Source organism: Physella acuta, unplaced genomic scaffold (assembly GCF_028476545.2).
Source record: "Physella acuta isolate Inbredline_101_S28 unplaced genomic scaffold, ASM2847654v3 ptg001351l, whole genome shotgun sequence".
NCBI classification, from domain to species: domain Eukaryota; kingdom Metazoa; phylum Mollusca; class Gastropoda; family Physidae; genus Physella; species Physella acuta.
In genome coordinates this window covers 158,964-179,597 of record NW_026732866.1, presented here as the reverse complement: position 1 = coordinate 179,597, position 20,634 = coordinate 158,964, and the positions used below count along the sequence as shown (strand labels likewise).

Genomic DNA, 20,634 nt, shown 5'->3' with positions numbered 1-20,634 from the left:
CCGATAACCGAAAGTGGGACTTTTCCTACTTTGAATTTTTCAAACGCCTATAACTTGAGTACTATTTCTGATAGATAAATGAAATTTCACATGTAAGTAAAAGATCTAATTCTCTAATTTCTGTTAAATTTTGAGTAATTTCCGTTGACTGGAAGTAGTACTTTACGCTACTTCCGATTTCTCAAGAAACTAATGTAAAATTTTAAAGTACTAATAATATTGCGCACTATTATGCACTTTTTTATTTGGCGTTCTCTTGGTGTGCAATTCTTTTGTGTATGAGATTTTATTCTATTTTTAAAACTTTAAGCATTTAAAGTGGATTCAAAATCATGTCTATAGCCCGAGTTCCCATCCCCTGTTATTTTATATAAGAATATTCGAGAAAGTTTAGGGGAGATCACTCCCGGTTTATTTTAAACAGTGAATGATTTATTAATTTATTAACATTTAAGCTCCTACCCAATGCTAAATATTTGTACCTGAAGATGAAAAACAATAAATACAAATATCAATATCATCCAAAACATACTTGCATACTTTTTAATAAACTGTTAAAATTAACAGACATTTGATTACGATTATTAGCGATTTAGTATTAGAATCTAGTAGACTAGTAAAATAACTAAAATAATTAGCCTAAAATTGACATTTCTGAGTGCCACATAAATTTAATGCTTAAGATATTAAGATTAGATTGGATTTAGTAGTTTAGATAGTTCTTTCCTTAAAAACATAGATCAAGATCCTAAAACTACCAATTTAAAAAAAAGATAAAAAAATAAATGAAAATAAAATAAAATCGATAGACTTGTAACGCGATTTAAGCAACATATGGCCTGGCGTATTTTACTATATAACACGTCTCAACCCACACCCACATGCACCCCGGGAGTATTTGCTCCTGCTCACCCCTCGGCTCCTCCTGCTCCACCAACTCCACCCCGAGGTGGGGGGGGGGGAATATTTTACTATATGTCGTTGCCCCAGGCTGGCCTGGCGGAGGGGTAGTATTTTTCTATATAACATTGTCCCTCCACCACCACCACCATCTCCGCCACCGCCATGCTAAACCGAAATTTTTTGGCAATTACCTCGGAACAAAGTCTCTAAACTTTGACTTCAAAACAATGTGCATAACATGGTTACTTTATATAAATTGATACGTATGACTGGCTTTGTTGCTTGCGCGATGGCAATGTAATGTAATCAAAGCGGTAGAAGGTTATCCGTAGGTGACGTGACGCTATTTCATTCGATCTTGATTCCTAACTGGAGGGGTAAAAAATGTGACATAAAAGTCGCTTAGTGCTAATAAACAATTAAATCATAATTTGGTTTTGTTACAGATGAGTTCATTTTTTTTATCCTTCTAACCTGTTTTTCTGCAGTTACATTATTCCAGGCTTTGCAATCCTGTCCGTATGTCTGTGTGTCTGTCTGTGTGTGTGTGTGTGTGTGTAAACACGATTACTTGAGTACCATTACAGGTTGATGAAATTTCATATATAAGTATTTTATCAAAATCGTAGATCCGTATCAACTTTTGAGCGATTTCCGATAACCGGAAGTGGGACTTTTTCTACTTTGAATTTTTCAAAAGCCTATAACTTGAGTACTATTTCAGATAGATAAATAAAATTTCACATGTGAGTAAAAGATCTAAATCTCTACCTTCTGTTAAATTTTGAGTAATTTCCGACGACCGGGAGTAGTAATTTACGCTACTTCCGATTTCTCAAGAAACTAATGTAAAATTTTAAAGTACTAATAATATTGCGCACTATTATGCACTTTTTTATTTGGCGTTCACTTGGTGTGCAATTCTTTTGTGTATGAGATTTTATTCTATTTTTAAAACTTTAAGTATTTAAAATGGATTAAAAATCATGTCTATAGCCCGAGTTGCCATTCCCTGTTGTTTTATATAAGAATATTCGAGAAAGTTTAGGGGAGATCACTCCCGGTTTATTTTCTGTGACTTTATTTCTGTGACTTTTTTTCCGATAAACTTTTCCACTGTGACTTTTTTTCTGTGACTTTTTTTCCTAGCAAAAACTGTGACTTTTTTCTGTGACTTTTTTTCTGTGTCTTTTTTTTCTGTGTTTTTGTTTTCCTGTGACTTTTTGCCGTTCACCACCCAAGTACGTACTTGGTTCTGTTTGGCTAGGGAGGGTTGGGGGAGGGGGAATTAAAGTTATAGTACAGTTCATACTATGATGTATTAGACTGGGCTACTGTGACCTCACAGTGACCCCTCCACTGTCTCTTATTCTGTGAGGGGGGGGGGGATACCGGTAGTATTTTTTGTAATCATTTTTACTATTTTCGTAATCTAGATTTTTTACTTGGCCTAGCAGCCAGCTAGATCTAGATCTAATTACAATTAATGCAAATTCACTGCAAGCCAAAAACATTTGGCCTAAACAAATTATTACATTTAACTTTATTATTTATATTTTTTTTTTTTTTAAATTTGTAGACCTACTCATTTAAATCTAACATTATATTTAGGCTTATTCATGTTTTCTTTTGTTGATTAAACTTAAAAAATTAAAACATTACTTTACTACAATCGACTTTCACTTTATAAACTTTGTTTATATTTCAATGGTCAAATAAACCATGGTTTACCGTAACTTTAGTAACTGAAACTCAACAAACATTACCCGATAATATCCGACGCTAAACTAAGGTTTTACCCTAAATTAAAAAAAATACTGATAGATTACAATTTACAATGATTAGGGTAAAGGAGGGCGTTAAGAGCCACACTTTTTAGCACCTGCACATTTTTAAAGATTTCTACTAATCTAAGAATTTTTTAGTATTGAAAATATGGCAAAATTATTCTAACATATCTTACACAATATAAAAATAATTACAAAGTCTATTAAATATACTTTAAATGGGTTTAATTGAAAATTTATTGTCATACCCCCGAAATCAGCTTTTGGGGTGAAACTAGCCGGGCAATGGGGCAATAAGTATTATCTCCTAGTTTAGACTAACTCCGCAATAAAAATAATTAATTTCTAACCCCAAAATAGTTAATGCTGTGTACACACACTTTTACTGATACTAGCTATCACTAGGCACCAATGGGCCCAGTCTACAATTGATACAATTACAGGTGTACATAGGGCCTACAGTCTAGTAGTTTACAGTTGGCACAATAGTATGCCTAGTGTGTAGCTAGTATACTAGTGTGTAGCTGTCCAGAGTTAACATTCTTGTATGTAAAAAGGGGTGGTACTAACTAATCTGCCTTAATGCTTTCACCTGATAAGCCATGTGTGCTATACATTACATAACATGACATGGAGGTGAGAAATGTTGAGGGGAGAGCAGTGGTACTGGTTTCCCCTTTGTTCTCCTTGCTGGACCCTGAGGGCCATAAATTACATAAGGAGATGATATCTCTGGTTGGCTGAGATCTAAGAAGTCCATGTTACATATAAAGAGATGAAGTTTTATGGTGGGTTAGATACTGGTGGGGTCTGGCTATCATGGAGGTGAGAAATAGTGAGGGGAGAGCAGTGGTACTGATTCCTCTTTGGTCTCCACCCTGCTAGACCATGAAGGTCTTATATTACATAACATGCCACCCCAGATTGTCTGAGATCTGTAACTGTAATCCATGTTACCTACAAAGAGATGAAAGAAGTGGTCCAGAAACTGGTGGGGGCGGGTATCAGGTGAACGGAAAAAAGTCACAGGAAAAAAAATACAGAAAAAAGTCACAGTTTTTGCTAGGAAAAAAAGTCACAGAAAAAAAGTCACAGTAGAAAAATTTTATCGGAAAAAAAGTCACAGAAATAAAGTCACAGAAAAAAAGCCACAAAAATCTTTTTAGAAATATTTTTATTAATTAGTTAAGAATTGTAAAATTGTGTATGTTTATTGTTATGGGTTGTATTTTTTTATAGCATAAATTATTTATACACGTTAAAAGCATGATGATTTATAACAATTGTAAGTAAAAGTACTCTAAGATAAAGTAAAAATACTCTAAAGATATCACAACAATCTCAACTTTTAGTTAAATACGCGGTAGAAAAGTTAATTATAAAAGAAATTTAGGCACATTTTGCCGTAGGCTATTCTCTGATCGGCCTTTCCTCAGAAGGCATTGTCCGAACATATTTTGGTTAGTTGACGTTATGTGCTAATGACAGCCTTTGAACCTGGTCGGCTTTCTGCTTTGATCCTAAGTTTTGTTATGTAATGAGCGTGATAAATGTGGGCAGTAAAGGTGGTTAAACTAAAGATGACTATTGTTGCCATGAGTTGAGGGCAGCAAGTCAGATGGCCTTACCATTTCACGGTAATTTAATATTGGTATTTGAAACAAACAAAAAACACGATGAAAAACGTGGACTTGGGAGCATTCTATTAAATGCTACTAATCTTAAGTTTAAAATATTGCTTCATAATAAATATTTTTAGATGAATTGTAAAAATTCCTATGCGTGTACAGCCTACACACATTACATTACATTTAATTAATACTAAGTTAATTTGCACTCTCTAAATATTAAATACATAAAAGTATTCACAAATATCATGCAAATATATATTTGTGACTTTTTTTCCTGTGACTTTTTTCTGTGTTCTTTTTTCCTGTGGTTTTTTTTCCTGTGACTTTTTTTTTCCTACAATCGGGATTAAATCCTGTCTCATCCTCTCCCTATTGGACCAAGTGGGTCATAAATTACATAAAATGAATCCTCTGCTTCTCTGTTATCAAAGAACAGCATTGGTTGTTACCTCAGAAGTAGATTAGCAGTGTTATTGGGGGTTTTGTGGGGGTGGGGTGTTGATTGGGGCTTAATACCACACGGCTCCTAACGCCCTCTTTATTTTAGTGATTAGGCCGGTAAACGGAAAAAAGTCACCAAAAAAAAAATAAACACAGAAAAAAGTCACAGTTTTTGCTCGGAAAAAAAGTCACAGAAAAAAAGTCACTGTGGAAAAAAAATTTTGGAAAAAAAATCACAGAAATAAAGTCACAGATAAAAAGTCACATAAATATTTTTAGAAATATTTTTTTTTATTGGTTTAGAATTGTAAAATTTTGTATGTTTATTGTTGTGGGTTGTATTTTTTATAGCATAAATTATTTATAGACGTTAAAAGCGTTATGGTTTATAACAATTGTAAGTAAAAATACTCTAATATAATTTACACAACAATCTCAACTTTTGTTCCGTATTTAGTTAAAAACGCAGTAAAAAATTTAATTATAAAAGAAATTTAGGCAAATTTTGCCGTAGGCTATTCTCTGGTCGGCCTCTCCTCAATAGGCATTTTCCGAACATATTTTGTGTTGTTGACGTCATGCGTCAATGACAGCATTTGAACCTTGTCGGCTTTCTTTTTTGGTCCTAAGTGTTGTTATGTAATGAGCGTGATAAATGTGGGCAGTAAAGGTGGTTGAACTAAACATCTAAACATAACTATTGTGGCCATGAGTTGAGGGCAGCAAGTCAGACGAACTTACCATTTCACGGTAATTTAATGTTGCTAATTAAAAAAAAAAACAGGATTAAAACCGTGGACTTTGGAGCATTCTATTAAACGCTACTAATCTTAAGTTTAAAATAATTACAATCTACATACTTCATACTAAATATTTTTAGATGAATTATAAAAATTCCTATGCGTATACAGCCTACACACATTACATTTAATTAATTAAGTTAATTTGCACTCTCTGAATATTAATACATAAAAGTATTAAAAAGTATCATGCAAATATATATTTGTGAATTTTTTTTCTGTGACTTTTTTCCTGTGACTTTTTTCTGTTTTTTTTTTTCTGTGTTTTTTTTTCCTACAAGCGATTAGGCCTACCCAAAAATTAAAACATCTCCTCTGTCTCTGTTACTAGAAAAATGAGCTGTATGTAAAAATGTTTTGCTATTGGATTGGTAGGTCAAATAGTATTTGATGGTACTATTTTTATTAGGGTAATCTATCGTTTTAGCGTAATCAATTCGGCTGCAGTAGTAATGTGCGGGGGAGGTAACTGATGAATATATTTGTTTAAATAAGTATATTTAAGTAAAATTTTACAAAATATAACAGATAATTGATTTAAAATAACAATCAGTGACCAAAACGATTTAAAATAACATGAAACTAACTTTAAACTAGGTGTTTGAGATAAATATTAGTAGATAAAAACAGCGGCCATCTTTCCAAATAAAATTTAGAGTAGTTTCCCTTTATACAAATGTCTATTCGTATGTATATTGTGTTGACTTTGTTCTTTAATATACATAGTTGTCTTATTTAATATAAGTAGGACAGAGGGCCATCTTCTTATCTTTAAGTTAAGAAGATGGCCCATCCAAGATCTCAAAAACTTTTGGGAGGTCCATGATTTATTAAACCCTTTTGTACTAATGAACTTGTCAATTATTAGGTCGTCCATATTCTTCATAAATGACGTTGGACTCAAAATATGGGACGGGGTAAAATATTTTTTTTAAAAATGATGAAGAATATATTCGTTTTCGTTAGAAATTGTGATTACGCGTTCGGGAATAGTAGAACTGCGAAATGATATTAAATCAACATCTTGCTTTTAGTGACGATTGGGGGAAAGGGAATTCATCGGGAAAAGTATGACGTCATTTATGGACAGGACCGGCGCTACCTATAAGGCGAATTAGGCTGTCACCTAGGGCGCTGTCCGTAGTGGGGGGGGGGGCGCCAAAATGGGTTGGAGAAACAAAATGAAAGTTTGAGGGGGGAGGGGTGCAAATCGTAAGCTTGTCCCCGGGCGCCGGGAAGGGTCGCTATGCCTCTGATAATACGGGGGCATAAAAAAGAGGGGGGCGCTTTTATTAAGTTTTGCCTAGGGCGCTAAATAACCTGGCGCCGGCACTGTTTATGGGTGATCCATTTAAGCCTAGTTGTTTATTTTGTCTGTAGATATTGGTCTTAGGCCTACACTTTTTCTGAATTAAGATTATTGTGTTTATAAAAATAGTTTTAAATTTTAATTAGTTACATCTGAATACCACATCGTTTTTTTTTCTTTGCCTTCTGCTTTCATCAGTTTTTTATTTGTTCAGTAGTCGATGTTTAACCATCCCCACCATCCATTATTACAAAAACAAAAAACACCCACTATATAGTGATATCTCCCTCTAGAAAAAAAACTAGATCAACCTATAGTTCGTAGGAAAATTAGAATCTATCACTTATTCGTCTGTTAAAAAAAAAAAAGAAATACGTCATTTTTCTCAACCCCGCCGTTTCATCCCACACTTAGCACAACGTCACCAAGTTCGCGGCGCGCGTTACGTCATTTGTCATTAGGCTAATGTTAAAGAAAGAGATACCGCGTAATTAAAAAAAAGTCAAATCAGGCACTATGGCGTTGAGACTTTAGCGACGTTTAGTCTGACGAATAGATCTAAATGACTTTAGTACGGTAAATTATATTAGTCCAAAAGTCCATATAACTCTACCCTCGAAAACTATAGAGGTATTTGTTAAATGTGCCTTTGGAATAGTTTGTCTGTGTTTGAAATAAAATAATTGTCCATTAAAATACATTGTATGCAATTATTAGATCATAATCGAGCGAATTGTCTTGTTTTATTTTTTACAAGCTTTTATTTAACATATATTCAGCAGCTCTTCCAGTGTAGGCTTGCAAAATATAACCTAGGCCGATGAGACTTCTTTTGTTTCTTGGTACTAGACTTGTCGCGGTAGAAAATTCGGCTAGGAAATATAATCAACACGAAAGTGGCTCTAAAATATGAACGCTCATAATATTTTTATTTTTTTAAACAAAGAACCGTTACAAAAATTAAGGAAATATTACAAAAACGTTTAAACTTTATAAAATTAATCATAGTACGAAAGCATAATTAGTAAACAAATTGGATGAAACAGAATGAATGATTTTACTGCCTATTTTGTGTCCATAAACACTAGATGTCAAACGTCCACTAAAATATTGAGAACATTAAACTTCATATAACACAAATAAAAATTATTTCAGATAAGGAATTCGTGAAATATTTGTTACTTACTGACACACTGCAGCAAGAAAATCGATAGTAATAGGAAACGCATCATTTTGACCTGTATTTGAACATTAAAAATTATAGATATTTCAGTGCATTGATTTCATGTAGCACAATGTAATATTCGACAAAAAAAAACAGTTTCGTTAATTAACATTTTGGGTACAATAGAAAACTTTTGATTGAGCAAGCAATATGTTGAGGCAGTGTGTGTCATATGATTGATTAATATGATTACTGAAACGTACATACGTTAATGGACGTTTCCATCTATTTTTAGTTATTATTCCTTGTTGTGACTGTGAGATTATAGATTGTACGAAAGTTCAAGATCAGAGTAAAAAGACTTATTTTTTCTTCTTCGTTTTTAATTGTAATATTAAGGGGAATTTCCTACTATTCCTGAAAATCATATTCGAGGTATCGAAATGGTATTGTTTTAATAAACGATACACATATTCACACAAATAAGAGAGTGGTATAATGAGAGATTCAATACATGTTATACTGACCAGCAACTAAGTACGAGACGTACATACAATAGAAACACTGAGTAACTAGATAAATTGACTACATAGCTAAAATAATACGAAAAGTAATACCTGTAACTTTGGCGGACAGTTTTCTTCAAAAACAAAACGCTTTACTTGCTTTTGCATCAACAGGTGAGCCGTGGATTTTGGATTAACATCCAGTAGTTTATATACATAATCCAGGCAACTTGTAGCCAATCAGATTTCCTCTCATCTGCGGACGTGGTATAATCAAAACGTGCACACACTGAGCACCGCCCATTGCGTTTTTAATATATATATATATATATATATATATATATATATATATATATACATATATATTACATATTTTATAGGCAGTAGTCTGCAGAAGCTAGTTTGTGGCTTTATAGGGTCCTAGGGGCTTTGACCACAGGTGCTTTGACCATAGAGGGTTCGGCCATAGAGGCTTTGCCATATGGACTTTGACCACAGGTGCTTTGACTATAGGTGCTTTGACTACAGGTGCTTTGACTATAGGTGCTTAGCCAGGCTCGGGTAGGTGGGCCGCATCACTGTTAGGACAAGTAGGTATGTGGCCCAAATCATTGCTAGACACGGCCATCTAGTATGACCTGACCTGGCCATTGGGTAGATCTCAACACCTGACCTCAACAGGTCTCGCACCTGTTACCTACAGATCTGTTTTGTCATCATTAATTACTGCAATCATCCCCATGCCTGCGCTGTTGCAGAGCTTCTATAGTTAAGTTGTCCGTTGCAATATCGTTATCTTGACGGTGTATCACATCAAATTCCTTTGTAAATAAAACCACAGACTCACGCAATTCAGTCAAATATGTTTAAGTTATTAATAAAGTTATTAATTTAAGTTATTAATTGTGTTAAAAATCTGAAATTACAAATAAATTTGTAACTGTATAAATAGAATCTATTAAAATAGAAATTTTAAAAATTAGATTTACAAAAACCGGTCACTTTAAAAGGCAGCAAATATTTTATCCTGGTCAGCTTATCGTGATAGTGGACTACAGAAACAGACCTTAACACAAAAGTTAGAGAAATGAATATATGACTTAACCCATAAACTCCCGAGTGGAATATTTTGTTGTTTTTTAAAGCGAATAGCTGTTTAATGTACTAGTGAGTCTCTTTCTCTATCTCTCTGATATAAATAAATATACATATATATATATATATATATATATATATATATATATATATATATATATATATATATATATATATATATATATATACATATATATATATATATATATATATATATATATATATTTATTTATTTATTTATTTATATCAGAGAAATAGAGAAAGAGACTCACTGTATTTGTGTATATGTATATGTATATAAATAAATAAAAATAAATATATATATATATATATATATATATATATATATATATATATATATATATATATATATATTATATATATTATATATATAAAGCTCAATTCTGTATGTAATAAGTTTGTCGTTGACATACTTGGATGGATTTAAGTGTTAGACTATTATCGTGCTCATAGTCTAAATTTATGAGTTAAAACAATACTATTGAAAGTGTTGGGAAATAATTTTCATTTTTCAAACTGATAGTAATAATTGTCGGCATGTTCATTAAACACAATTTTAAAAAAATAGCAAAAATTCTAATTATGTCTGAAAATTATTTATATTTAGTCCTTTAGCACTTACCTCCCTTTGATAAATTAGGAAAACACAATTACTTCCTTTTATAAAACATTGCATTAGTGGAAAAAATGTTACTTTTTATTAATTTGTTTTGGTGTTGGGAAAAAAATAATTACATAATTAGCGGGGATTGATCAAGTGCAAATGTTGTAGGTATTTTACGGATAAGCTTGGAGTATTATAATTGTTCATTTGGTTTGGTTTGGCAACTACGTTCGTTTAAGTGAGTGCAAAAGACTATGAATAAGTTGGGGTACTATAGTCGTTTATTAAGCTGAAACAGGCGATTCTGCCCCGGGCTAGACTGTGAGCACTTTGCGTTTATGTTCGCGTTTGTATTTTCATTGTGTTTAGGTTGGGTTTGCGTTAGTGGTTGCGTTTTGATTTGGTTCGTTTTTGTTCTTTCTTTTTTCGTTTTCGTTTGTTTGTTTTTTCTTTGGGTTTGTGTTTGTATTTGTGATTGTGGTTCGTTTGCGTTTGGATTTGGTTTGTTTTCGTTTGCTTCTTTGTTTGTGTTTTTTTTATTTGGGTTTGTGTTTGTGGTTGGTTTTGCGTTTGGATTTGGTTTGTTTTCGTTTGCTTTTTCGTTTTTTTTCTTAGTGTTCGTATTGGTGTTTGTGGTTGTGGTTGGGTTTGTTGTTAGGTTTTTGTTTTCGTTTGCTTTTTTGTTTGTTTTTTCTTTGTGTTTGTATTGGTGTGTGTGGTTGTGTTTGTTGTTAGGTTTTTGTTTTCGTTTGTATTTGTAATTGTGTTAGCGTTATGTTTGCGTTTTGTTGTTTTGGTTTTGGTTGATTGTGGTTTGGGTGGGCAATGCCGGGTTTATGATGATTACTAAACACACAGGTAATGGTCTTTAACAGAAAGGTTTTTCACATAAGCCACAGCAGGGCCTGGCCGGGACGGCTAGTATATATATATATATATATATATATATATATATATATATATATATATATATATATATATATATATATATATATATATATATATATATATATATATATACATATATATATATATATATATATATATATATATATATATATATATATATATATATATATATATATATATATATATAAATATAAATATAAATATAAATATATATATATATATATATATATATATATATATATATGTACTAAACATACTTGTAGATATATTATTATGATGACATGTGAGTTTATCCAAGCATCACCTAGGAGTGAGAGATACCTGAGTTATCTAATTTAATATCGCGGTAATTAAGTTTCGTACAGCAGGTTTATTCGTGTTGGACTGGATTTTGTGTCAACTGGATGACATGTAATGTGGGACTGGATGAAACCAAAATGTGGCACAGGATGACACCAACATGTGGTGTGGCACTGAATGACACCAACATGTGGTGTGGCACTTGATGACATCAACATGTGGCACTGGATGACACCAAAATGTGGCACTGGATGACACCAACATGTAGTGTGGCACTGGATGACACCAACATGTGGCACTGGATGACACCAACATGTGACACCACTGGATGACACCAACATGTGACACCACTGGATGACACCAACATGTGACACCACTGGATGACACCAACATGTAGTGTGGCACTGGATGACACCAACATGTAGTGTGGCACTGGATGACACCAATATGTAGTGTGGCACTGGATGACACCAACATGTAGTGTGGCACTGGGTGACACCAACATGTAGTGTGGCACTGGATGACACCAACATGTAGTGTGGCACTGGATGACACCAACATGTAGTGTGGCACTGGGTGACACCAACATGTAGTGTGGCACTGGATGACACCAACATGTGGCACTGGATGACACCAACATGTAGTGTGGCACTGGATGACACCAACATGTAACACCACTGGATGACACCAACATGTAGTGTGGCACTGGATGACACCAACATGTGACACCACTGGATGACACCAACATGTAGTGTGGCACTGGATGACACCAACATGTGGCACTGGATGACACCAACATGTGGCACTGGATGACACCAACATGTGACACCACTGGATGACACCAACATGTGGTGTGGCACTGGATGACACCAACATGTAGTGTGGCACTGGGTGACACCAACATGTAGTGTGGCACTGGATGACACCAACATGTAGTGTGGCACTGGATGACACCAACATGTAGTATGGCACTGGATGACACCAACATGTGGCACTGGATGACACCAACATGTAGTGTGGCACTGGATGACACCAACATGTAGTGTGGCACTGGATGACACCAACATGTAGTGTGGCACTGGATGACACCACCATGTGGCACTGGATGACACCAACATGTGGCACTGGATGACACCAACATGTAGTGTGACACTGGATGACACCAACATGTGACACGACTGGATGACACCAACATGTGACACCACTGGATGACACCAACATGTGGTGTGGCACTGGATGGCATCAACATGTAGTGTGGCACTGGATGACACCAACATGTAGTGTGGCACTGGATGACACCAACATGTAGTGTGGCACTGGGTGACACCAACATGTAGTGTGGCACTGGATGACACCAACATGTAGTGTGGCACTGGATGACACCAACATGTGGCACTGGATGACACCAACATGTAGTGTGGCACTGGATGACACCAACATGTAGTGTGGCACTGGATGACACCAACATGTGGCACTGGATGACACCAACATGTGACACCACTGGATGACACCAACATGTGGTGTGGCACTGGATGACATCAACATGTAGTGTGGCACTGGATGACACCAACATGTAGTGTGGCACTGGATGACACCAACATGTAGTGTGGCACTGGATGACACCAACATGTAGTGTGGCACTGAATGACACCAACATGTGGCACTGGATGACACCAACATGTGGTGTGGCACTGGATGACATCAACATGTAGTGTGGCACTGGATGACACCAACATGTGGCACTGGATGACACCAACATGTGGCACTGGATGACACCAACATGTAGTGTGGCACTGGATGACACCAACATGTGACACTGGTTGACACCAACATGTAGTGTGGCACTGGATGACACAAACATGTAGTGTGGCACTGGATGACACCAACATATGGCACTGGATGACACCAACATGTAGTGTGGTACTGGATGACACCAACATGTAGTGTGGCACTGGATGACACCAACATGTAGTGTGGCACTGGATGACACCAACATGTGGCACTGGATGACACCAACATGTAGTGTGGCACTGGATGACACCAACATGTAGTGTGGCACTGGATGACACCAACATGTAGTGTGGCACTGGATGACACCAACATGTGGCACTGGATGACACCAACATGTGGCACTGGATGACACCAACATGTGACACCACTGGATGACACCAACATGTGGTGTGGCACTGGATGACATCAACATGTAGTGTGGCACTGGATGACACCAACATGTAGTGTGGCACTGGATGACACCAACATGTAGTGTGGCACTGGATGACACCAACATGTAGTGTGGTACTGGATGACACCAACATGTAGTGTGGCACTGGATGACACCAACATGTAGTGTGGCACTGGATGACACCACCATGTGGCACTGGATGACACCAACATGTGGCACTGGATGACACCAACATGTGACACCACTGGATGACACCAACATGTGGTGTAGCACTGGATGACATCAACATGTAGTGTGGCACTGGATGACACCAACATGTAGTGTGGCACTGGATGACACCAACATGTAGTGTGGCACTGGATGACACCAACATGTAGTGTGGTACTGGATGACACCAACATGTAGTGTGGCACTGGATGACACCAACATGTAGTGTGGCACTGGATGACACCAACATGTGGCACTGGATCACACCAACATGTAGTGTGGCACTGGGTGACACCAACATGTAGTGTGGGACTGGATGACACCAACATGTGGCACTGGATGACACCAACATGTGGCACTGGATGACACCAACATGTAGTGTGGCACTGGATGACACCAACATGTGACACCACTGGATGACACCAACATGTGACACCACTGGATGACACCAACATGTGACACCACTGGATGACACCAACATGTGACACCACTGGATGACACCAACATGTGGTGTGGCACTGGATGACATCAACATGTAGTGTGGCACTGGATGACACTAACATGTAGTGTGGCACTGGATGACACCAACATGTAGTGTGGCACTGGGTGACACCAACATGTAGTGTGGCACTGGATGACACCAACATGTAGTGTGGCACTGGATGACACCAACATGTGGCACTGGATGACACCAACATGTAGTGTGGCACTGGATGACACCAACATGTAGTGTGGCACTGGATGACACCAACATGTGACACTGGATGACACCAACATGTGGTGTGGCACTGGATGACACCAACATGTAGTGTGGCACTGGGTGACACCAACATGTAGTGTGGCACTGGATGACACCAACATGTAGTGTGGCACTGGATGACACCAACATGTGGCACTGGATGACACCAACATGTAGTGTGGCACTGGATGACACCAACATGTAGTGTGGCACTGGATGACACCAAAATGTGGCACTGGATGACACCAACATGTGGCACTGGATGACACCAACATTTGACACCACTGGATGACACCAACATGGTCACCCTGGATGACACCAACATGTGACACCACTGGATGATACCAACATGTGACACCACTGGATGACACCAACATGTGACACCACTGGATGACACCAACATGTGGTGTGGCACTGGATGACATCAACATGTAGTGTGGCACTGGATGACACCAACATGTAGTGTGGCACTGGATGACACCAACATGTAGTGTGGCACTGGGTGACACCAACATGTAGTGTGGCACTGGATGATACCAACATGTAGTGTGGCACTGGATGACACCAACATGTAGTGTGGCACTGGGTGACACCAACATGTAGTGTGGCACTGGATGACACCAACATGTAGTGTGGCACTGGATGACACCAACATGTGGCACTGGATGACACCAACATGTGGCACTGGATGACACCAACATGTGACACCACTGGATGACACCAACATGTGACACCACTGGATGACACCAACATGTAGTGTGGCACTGGATGACACCAACATGTGACACCACTGGATGACACCAACATGTGACACCACTGGATGACACCAACATGTGACACCACTGGATGACACCAACATGTGGTGTGGCACTGGATGACATCAACATGTAGTGTGGCACTGGATGACACCAACATGTAGTGTGGCACTGGATGACACCAACATGTAGTGTGGCACTGGGTGACACCAACATGTAGTGTGGCACTGGATGACACCAACATGTAGTGTGGCACTGGATGACACCAACATGTGGCACTGGATGACACCAACATGTAGTGTGGCACTGGATGACACCAACATGTGGCACTGGATGACACCAACATGTGGCACTGGATGACACCAACATGTGACACCACTGGATGACACCAACATGTGACACCACTGGATGACACCAACATGTGACACCACTGGATGACACCAACATGTGACACCACTGGATGACACCAACATGTGGTGTGGCACTGGATGACATCAACATGTAGTGTGGCACTGGATGACACCAACATGTAGTTTGGCACTGGATGACACCAACATGTGGCACTGGATGACACCAACATGTGGCACTGGATGACACCAACATGTAGTGTAGCACTGGATGACACCAACATGTAGTGTGGCACTGGGTGACACCAACATGTAGTGTGGCACTGGATGACACCAACATGTAGTGTGGCACTGGATGACACCAACATGTAGTGTGGCACTGGGTGACACCAACATGTGGCACTGGATGACACCAACATGTGGTGTGGCACTGGATGACACCAACATGTAGTGTGGCACTGGATGACACCAACATGTAGTGTGGCACTGGGTGACACCAACATGTAGTGTGGCACTGGATGACACCAACATGTGACACCACTGGATGACACCAACATGTGGTGTGGCACTGGATGACATCAACATGTAGTGTGGCACTGGATGACACCAACATGTAGTGTGGCACTGGATGACACCAACATGTAGTGTGGCACTGGATGACACCAACATGTGGCACTGGATGACACCAACATGTGGCACTGGATGACACCAACATGTGACACCACTGGATGACATCAACATGTGACACCACTGGATGACACCAACATGTGACACCAATGGATGACACCAACATGTGGCACTGGATGACACCAACATGTGGCACTGGATGACACCAACATGTGGCACTGGATGACACCAACATGTGACACCACTGGATGACACCAACATGTGACACCACTGGATGACACCAACATGTAGTGTGGCACTGGATGACACCAAAATGTTCCACTGGATGACACAAACATGTGGCACTGGATGACACCAACATGTGGCACTGGATGACACCAACATGTGACACCACTGGATGACATCAACATGTAACACCACTGGATGACACCAACATGTGACACCACTGGATGACACCAACATGTAGTGTGGCACTGGATGACACAAACATGTGGCACTGGATGACACCAACATGTGGCACTGGATGACACCAACATGTGACACCACTGGATGACACCAACATGTAACACCACTGGATGACACCAACATGTGACACCACTGGATGACACCAACATGTAGTGTGGCACTGGATGACACCAACATGTGGCACTGGATGACACCAACATGTGGCACTGGATGACACCAACATGTGGCACTGGATGACACCAACATGTGACACCACTGGATGACACCAACATGTGACACCACTGGATGACACCAACATGTTGCACTGGATGACACACATGTGACACCACTGGATGACACCAACATGTCGCACTGGATGACACCAACATGTGACACCACTGGATGACACCAACATGTGACACCACTGGATGACACCAACATGTAGTGTGGCACTGGATAACACCAACATGTGGCACTGGATGACACCAACATGTGGCACTGGATGACACCAACATGTGGCACTGGATGACACCAACATGTGACACCACTGGATGACACCAACATGTGACACCACTGGATGACACCAACATGTGACACCACTGGATGACACCAACATGTGACACCACTGGATGACACCAACATGTCGCACTGGATGACACCAACATGTGACACCACTGGATGACACCAACATGTGACACCACTGGATGACACCAACATGTAGTGTGGCACTGGATGACACCAACATGTGGCACTGGATGACACCAAGATGTAGTGTGGCACTGGATGACACCAACATGTAGTGTGGCACTGGATGACACCAACATGTGGTGTGGCACTGGATGACATCAACATGTAGTGTGGCACTGGATGACACCAACATGTAGTGTGGCACTGGATGACACCAACATGTGGTGTGGCACTGGATGACACCAACATGTAGTGTGGCACTGGATGACACCAACATGTGGTGTGGCACTGGATGACACCAACATGTGGTGTGGCACTGGATGACATCAACATGTAGTGTGGCACTGGATGACACCAACATGTAGTGTGGCACTGGATGACACCAACATGTAGTGTGGCACTGGATGACACCAACATGTAGTGTGGCACTGGATGACACCAACATGTGGTGTGGCACTGGATGACATCAACATGTAGTGTGGCACTGGATGACACCAACATGTAGTGTGGCACTGGATGACACCAACATGTGGTGTGGCACTGGATGACACCAACATGTGGTGTGGCACTGGATGACACCAACATGTAGTGTGGCACTGGATGACACCAACATGTAGTGTGGCACTGGATGACACCAACATGTAGTGTGGCACTGGATGACACCAACATGTAGTGTGGCACTGGATGACACCAACATGTGGCACTGGATGACACCAACATGTGGCACTGGATGACACCAACATGTGACACCACTGGATGACACCAACATGTGACACCACTGGATGACACCAACATGTGACACCACTGGATGACACCAACATGTGACACCACTGGATGACATCAACTAGATCTATATGATACAATATGTTATGACCATGACTCATTTATGTAGTGTAAAACAGATTGTGTAAAAGTATATATATATTTGTGGATGTAACAATTATAAAAGCAGAACTGATATGTCTATTTTTACACGTTGCAACATACATTAGATTTAGTTGCAACACTAAAGAGTTAATTATGATTACAATACGTATCAATAATGAATATATTATGATGAGATTGGGTTAATTGATGAACCATAGCATCCGTCCATGTCCAAAGAACAATATGACTGAGATGTATCATACACCAGCTGTGTGTAAACAAGTTAGTATAGCTAGTCGTGCTGTTTCTAACAGTGGCAAGACAAGGGCCACCCTTTGTCAACTCTCCATGCTAACACATCAAGATAACATAGACGCGAATAACTTCATCAGAGGCGTAGCGACCCTTCCCGGCGCCCGGGGACATACTTTCAATTTGGCGCCCCCCTCGGGAGCAAAGTTTCGATTTGCACCCCCCTCGAACTTTTTATTTGCACCCCCCCCCCTCAAACTTTCGATTTGCACCCCCCTCGAACTTTTCATTTGCCCCCCCCCCCCATCAAACTTTCGATTTGCACCCCCCCCCCCTCGAACTTTTCATTTGCACCCCCCCCCCCTCAAACTTTCAATTTGGCGCCCCCTCTAAGGTCGGCGCCCGGGGACATATGTCCCCCCCCCCGCCCCCCCCCCCCCCCCCTCGCTACGTCTCTGAACTTCATTAGTTAAGTAATTACAGCATCAATCTAGATGTAAAAGAAATTTGTTTTAAAATTAAAATATCACATGCGTAGATCTGTTTCAGCCTTTTTAATTAACAATACAGATGCCTATGATTTTACCTACTAGTATTTCAATTATTTACTTGCCTGTATTTCTATAGTTTTATCTGCTGGTATATGTATGATTTTACCTGCTGGTATTTTTATGGTTTGAATAAGTTTACACCAATGGCTAAAAATTTATTTCAGTACAACGGATATTGTCATAGTCAATGCCATAATTCTCTTCATGGGGACCATAGAAGGTACCTCGCAGCTTAGCCACCACCCTCATTCCCGCCTGTCAAGTGAGCTGTGATTCACCTCAAATGTTTACAATAGTAGAGCCGGTTCGAATAGGTGATGGCTATTGGGGGCAGATAATTTAGTTTTTAAACGATTTGAAACTAAGGGGAGATAATAAGTTCTGCTTTCTATTTTCATTGTCGTCTGTAAACGGCTGCTTTCAATGGGTCGGGTGGGGTGGGGGAGGCAGGGAGGTGTCGAATTCTCAAATTATGAATTAAGTAGAAGATAAAAGTAGAAAAAAAATAAAAAAGTAGAAAATAAAACAACGTATGCTACGTCGTGGGTCAGCTCGTATATATAATTCTCTACGTGGGGACCATGCAAGACACCACCAAGACGTAAGCTCAACAGACCATATCGCTACCCCCCCCCCCCGCACCCGTCTGGTGAGCTGTTTACCATCGTTGTGACGGCTATTAGGGGCAGATAATTTAGTTTTCAAACGATTTGAAATTAAGGGGATGTAATACTAGGAACATGGCATTACCCCCCCCCCCCCTTCCCGGACATGACCCCTCTTAGTAGTTACCCCCCCCCCCCTGTTCATTACCCACTTGGCAATTACTCCCCGCCAAGAAGGACATTACGGCTACGGCTACGGCTACGGCTACGGCTACGGCTACGGCTACGGCTACGGCTACGGCTATGGCTATGGTTAGGCTTAAACCAATGTCTAGCGTTGGTTTTGGTTTTGTGTTAAGTTTTGGTCTGAGGTGGATGTTTAAATTGTGGTCTTTTTCTTGTGGTTGGCATTAAGGTAATATATAGGCTTAGGTATAGAATTTTAGTTAGTGTTAGGATTCTAGCTTGAAGGGAAGGGGGGGGGGGATTATTGACAGGGGGGTAATTGACATGGGGTAATTGCTCCCAAGGGGGGGGGGGGTAAATACTGGGGGGGGGGAATGACCGGGGGTGTTGACGGGGGGGGGGGGGGTAATGTCCTGTAGTCGTAAAAACATGCTCTGCTTGCTTTTTTCATTGTCGTCTGTAAATTGTCGTCGAATACGGTTGCTTTCACGGAGGCGGGGGGGGGGGGGGGAGGGGAGTGGAAAGTGAGGGTGAGGATAATCATCCTTCACTAGCTACTGATAGTGTTTTAAAGTAAAATATTTTCAGTCACAGCATTGGTAGTGTCGAATTCACAAACTATGAATTACCAAAAAATAGGAATTTAACTAAATAGCGGCCTATGCTACGTCGCGGGTCAGCTCGTTTTGATAAAGGTACACAAATCTGTTTTTC

The 20,634-nt window shown here is 39.4% G+C and overlaps 1 long non-coding RNA gene across 1 annotated transcript; it reads right to left on the bottom strand.

Annotated features, from left to right (window-relative positions):
• Positions 1-7,638: 7,638 nt before the first annotated feature.
• On the bottom strand, positions 7,639-8,719 carry LOC131926925 (uncharacterized). Its single transcript, XR_009383579.1, has 3 exons — positions 8,654-8,719; positions 8,058-8,109; positions 7,639-7,743 (listed from the first exon to the last, which is right to left on the bottom strand). It is a non-coding gene; the product is annotated as an uncharacterized LOC131926925 (long non-coding RNA).
• Positions 8,720-20,634: the final 11,915 nt, after the last annotated feature.